Raw genomic sequence first — 6,000 nt, forward strand, 5'->3', positions numbered from 1 at the left:
GTAGTCGGGACCTGCCCACCAGGGAATGCAGTATCCTCTTGCACCAATGATATGTCTCCAAGAACTTCTGCCCAGGAGGGCTGTTGAGGTTGGTGATTCGATTATTAGGCATGTAGATAGCTGGGTGGCTGGTGGACATGAGGATCACCTGGTCACTTGCCTGCCTGGTGCGAAGGTGGCAGACCTCACGCGTCACCTGGATAGGATTTTACATAGTGCTAGGGAGGAGCCGGCTGACTTGGTACATGTGGGTACCAATGGCATAGGAAAATGTGGGAGGGAGGTTCTGAAAGCCAAATTTAGGCTCTTAGGTAGAAAGCTGAAGTCCACATCCTCCAGGGTAGCATTTTTAGAAATGCTCCCCATTCCATGTGCAGGAACCAAAAGGCAGGCAAAGCTCCAAAGTCTCAATGCCTGGTTGAGACGGTGCAGGGGTGAGGGATTTGGATTTGTTAGGAACTAGGTGACATTCTGGGAAAGGGGGAGACTGTTCTGAAAGGATGGGCTCCACCTTAACTGAGATGGAAACAGGCTGCTGGTGCTAACTTTTAAAAAGGAGATACAGCAGCTTTTAAAATAGAATGGGTTGGGGGGGGGGGGGGAAGCTGATAGTTGCCCAGGAGCCCATGGTTCGGTGTGGAGTATCCTTGAAGGATACAATTGAAACAGGACATTTAGGGAATCCCAGTACAGAGGATTCAACAATGCAGAAAGTAAGCCAGGTGTGCTTAATGAGCGAGCAGGATAAAGGATGCACATTGTCCCCTTCAACTTCTAAGCAGCTTGTAGATGCAAGGAAAAAACACAATTTGAAGTGCCTGTATACAAATGCCAGAAGCCTAAAAAATAAGATGGGAGAGTTAGAATATATAGCACTAAATGATGAGGTAGATATAATAGGCATCTCAGAGACTTAGTGGAAAGAGGACAATCAATGGGACACTGTGTTAACAGGGTACAAATTGTATCGCAATGACAGAGAGGATCAAATTGGAGGGCAGTTGCACTATATGTTAAAGAGGGAATCGAGTCAAATAAAGTAAATATTCCACATGAAACTGATAGCAGTATGGAATCATTATGGATAGAAATTCCATGTGTGAAGGGAAGGAGTATTCTTGTAGGGCTGTACTACCATGATTAAGAAAGCTGGCAAATTGGGCAACACTGTAATAATGGGTGATTTCAATTACCCCAATATTGACTGAATAAATGTTACATCAGGGAGTGCCAGGGAGATTAAATTTCTAGATGTAATAAATGACTGCTTCTTGGAGCAACTGGTCCAGGAACTGACAAGAGGGGGAGACATTTTGGATCTGGTCCTTGGTGGCATGCAGGGCATAGTGCGAGAGGTGGCGGTGTTGGGTCCCTTGGGAAACAGTGATCATAACATGATCAAGTCTGAGCTATTATCTGGGATGAACCCTCAAAGGAAATCTACTTTAGCTGCATTTAATTTTCGAAAGGGTGACTATAATAAAATGAGGAAAATGGTTAAAAAGCTAAAAGGATTGGCTGCTAAGATTAGGACACTAAACCAGGCGTGGACATTATTCAAAAATACCATCTTGTAAGCTCAGACCAGATGCATTCCACGTATTTGCAAAGGTGGAAAGAAGAGAAAATGACAGCCAGCATGGTTAAAAGGTAAAGTAAAAGAGGCCATTACGGCCAAAAGATTGTCCTTCAAAGAATGGAAAGAGGACCCAAATGAAGAAAATAAGAAGCAACATAAGCACTGGCAAGTCAGATGCAAAACACTGATAAAGAAGGCTAAAAGAGAATAAGAACATAAGAGTAGCCATACTGCGTCAGACCAATGGTCCATCTAGCCCAGTATCCTGTTTTCCAAACAGTGCCCAAGCCAGGTCACAAGTACCTGGCAGAAACCCAAATCATGACAACATTCCATGTAGAACCCCCAAAGAATAGAAAGATTCTGGAATCCTAAAGAGTGACAAGATTCCATGCAGAATCTCAAAGAGTAGCAACATTCCATGTGGAACCCCAAAGAACAGCAAGATTCTGGAATCCTAAAGAGTGACAAGATTCCATTCAGAATCTCAAAGAGTAGCAACATTCCATACTACAAATCCAAGGGCAAGCAGTTGCTTCCCATGTCTGTCTCAATAGCAGACTATGGACTTTTCCTCCAGGAATCTGTCCAAACCTTTTTTTAAACCCAGATACGCTAACCACTGTTACCACATCCTCCGGCAAAGAGTTCCAGAGCTTAACTATTCGTTAAGTGAAAAAATATTTCCTCTTATTTATTTTAAAAGAATTTCCATATGAAGAGAAACTTGCCACAGAGGCTAAAACTCACAGTAACAGTTTTTCAGGTACATCAGAAGCAGAATGTCTGCAAGGGAATCCATGGGACTGTTAGATCACGAAGGAGCAAAAGGGGCGCTCAGGGAGGACAAGGCCATAGCAGACAAACTGAATGAATTCTTTGCTTCTGTCTTCGAGGAAGACGATGTAAGAGATCTTCCTGTACCGAGAATGGTTTTCAAGGGTGATGATGTGGATGAACTGAAAGAAATCTCGATGAACCCGGAAGATGTAATTGACAAATTAAAGAGTAGTAAATCTCCTGGACTGGATGGTACACAACCGCAACTTAGGAATGGGCAAACAATAACAAACTTTGCCTGAACCCAAATAAAACAAAGATTCTTTAGGTACCAAGCGCAAGTGGACAAATACCCGACTTCAAAATACCTTTTGGGAAGTATGAACTCCCCCTAAAATCACAGGTCAGGAATCTTGGGATACTGTTAGACTCATCACTCACTCTGATCCCGCAAATTCAAACAACCTTCAAAAATTGTCTCTATTACCTGTGGCAGCTATGAAATCCCTCTCCATATATTGAAAAGATGATTCTGACCACAGTGGTCCATGCCATGATAACATCATGACTAGACTACTGTAATGCCCTGTACAATGGCCAAACCAAAAAGAGTTTGTATCAGCTCCAACTAATTCAGAATGCTGCAGCACGACTGATAGAAGACTGCAAGTGGCCTGACCACATCATGCCCTTCCTGCAAAAGCTACACTGGCTACCAGTACCTTCAAGAGCCAAATTTAAAACTCTGATTTTCAAGGTCCTCAGACAAAATGGGCCAGAGTACTTAAAGAATAAGTTAACCCTTTACACATCTTTAAGACCTCTAAGGTCCTGTCAAAGATCATCACTATCTGTACCTTCGTCAAAAGAAACTGTACGATGTGATACCCGCCAGCGAGCCTTCTCAGGAGTAGCCTCCACGCTCGTGAATTTACTCCCACGGGGGCTAACTCGAGACTACCTCTATTTTAGGAATACGTAGGGTGACTGACTATGCTCTCATTCTGCACCTGGACTGGCTGACTACACCCACTGTCACTTGGACCAGTTCCTTATATCTTGATTAGCTGCACAAAGAACTTGCCTTGAGTTTAACTAACCATCAAATTATCCCAACTGACTCTGTACCAGGCATCTTGTTCCCATCATACATCTGCTCTTGGTCCCTCAGCTATATGGTAAGACGTATTATAGAAAACCTTTAGCATCATATCTGTGTTAGTTGAATGTTCTAATGTTTATTAGGTGTATCATTAGTATCTCTGGTATTTGAATTCCAGTTCTGTTAAATGTGTATATTTTTTATACTGTTTCACGGTAGTTCTATTATTAGGTTTCAATTTCCTGTTTTCCTCATTTATTGTATTTATGTTTATTCTTGGTTAATTTACTATTGTTATGCCGTTAACAACTCCAGACTCTGCCCTTTCTGCCTCGCCTCACCCTATGCTTGGAATAAACTCCCTGAGCCCATACGCCAAGCCCCCTCCCTGCCCACCTTCAAATCCTTGCTCAAAGCCCACCTCTTCAATGTCGCTTTCGGCACCTATCCAGGAAATCTAGACTGGCCCAACTTGACATTTCGTCCTTTAGATTGTAAGCTCCTTTGAGCAGGGACTGTCCTTCTTTGTTAATTGTACAGCGCTGCGCAACCCTGGTAGCGCTTTAGAAATGTTAAATAATAGTAGTAGTAGTGGTAAGTTTTAGGTTAAACAGTACCTACTGTCCACCGCCTCGGGTGAATCTCTTCATAAAGACGGTTAATAAATCCCATAAATAAACAGCGGTTATCTTACGTTCACGCTCTGGTTAAGTGCAAGTTAAACTTCGGTGCCGAAGCCTTGCTCAGCTTTTCCCAGGGATAGAGCGAGAGTGCTCGGAGAGCTGAAAGAGACAGTCTTAGCAGTTCTATGTGAGTGAGGGCTGAGGAACTGCTCAGAGCTACAGCCTGCTGCTAAGTCTGGCTTCCTCCCTTGCTTTTTCAGTTCTGCTACCTGTTCCTGTTGCCAAGTAACTTCAGACCGAAGAAAGCTGGAGGTTTCACTCCATGAGGTACAGTTTCAATGAGGAGCCTCCCACCTCCCTCCACTCATTCAGATAAACTGTGCTAGCATGTTTCCCTTTCAATGCACAGAAATAAAGGGCCAAGAAACAAAGAAATATGCAACGAACTTTCTTACTGCACTAACAATACCATTTTTTGACTAGCTTTCAGGAGTTCAGTTCCAACAAAAGGGCTTACCTTAATATACTTTCCGTTTATTAACATTTCTTCCAGGCAGATAAGGTGAAGGAAGTTGGTTTTGTGCAGATTGTCCACAGCCTTGTAGTGAAGAGTTGAACGTGGCATCATGTCATAGGAACACGAGAGAGTGATTCTCTGAGGAGCAGCTTTTTTTCCATGGAAGAAGGTGGGGGACAATTCTGGGCATCCGGGAGAGAGGGTTGAGAGGCTGATGCACGTAAAGAAAGGACAGGGACAGGACCTGTGGACTCCGCAGGGGAAGGGCTGTAAGGCCCAGCTGCTCTGCCCTATTTAAAATTTAGATTTCTTTACTCCTGAGATGCCAAGAAGGAGCCATTTTTAAGTGGGAGACTTTGACTCCCCACCTCCCTCATTCTGCACATGCCAGATTTACTCAAATACCCCACCGAATTAACACTAACATGCAGACTCTATAGGCCCACACGATCTTGATCTGCCTACATTTATCTCTATTAATTATCACAGGTTTCTTTGTATACAATGTGGTCTATATTTACTAATATTGGCCACTAATAGTTTTACATGTGATAACATAGTAGCAGCCTGAGGCAATGGAGAGTGAACTGACTCACTGCAGGTCAGAAGGCGTTTCAGTGGAAAATGTGGCTATTGTAAGTTCCGAATCAGACAACTGCTTTAACCCCTAGGCTTCTCTTCCTTGGAAAATATACCAAGGGCATCCTACAGCCCAGCACTCCCTGCAGCTGGTCTTGGGGTGAGCCTGGTGCTCCCTGCAGCTGGTCTGGGGGTGAGCCTGGAACTCCCTATATCTGGTCTGGGGGTGAGCCTGGAACTCCCTATAGCTGGTCTGGGGGTGAGCCTGGAACTCCCTATAGCTGGTCTGGGGGTGAACATGGACCTCCCAGCAGCTGATCTGGGGGTGAACACAGCATTCCCTGTGGGTGAGCCTGGCACTCCCTGCAGCTGGTCTTGGGGTGAGCCTGGCTCTCCCTGCAGCTGGTCTGGGGATGAACATGGACCTCCCAGCAGCTGATCTGGGGGTGAACACAGCATTCCCTGTGGGTGAGCCTGGAACTCCCTGCTGCTGGTCTGGAGGTGAGCATGGAGCTCACTGAAGCTACTGGCTGATCTCCCTCATATCACTCAAGAAAAGTGTAACCTCATGAGAATTTCAACAGCAGTTTGTGCTGTATGAATTACCTATGCTGTGCACAGTTCATCAAAAGGTAGTGCTTCCATTGTTGGCCTCTGCAGCCCTGACAGCCAATAGCAAGAGGCTTCCTGCATTTTATTTCAGCACCTATCAGGAAATCACATATTCATACTAGAAGTTTCCAGAGATGTAGAAAACTATGGGCAATAAAGTAGAAGCCTCTGGAAACTGAAGAAAGGGTAGGAGGGTTTATGGTAATTT

This window comes from Microcaecilia unicolor, chromosome 12, assembly GCF_901765095.1.
Source record: "Microcaecilia unicolor chromosome 12, aMicUni1.1, whole genome shotgun sequence".
In the NCBI taxonomy this organism is placed as follows: domain Eukaryota; kingdom Metazoa; phylum Chordata; class Amphibia; order Gymnophiona; family Siphonopidae; genus Microcaecilia; species Microcaecilia unicolor.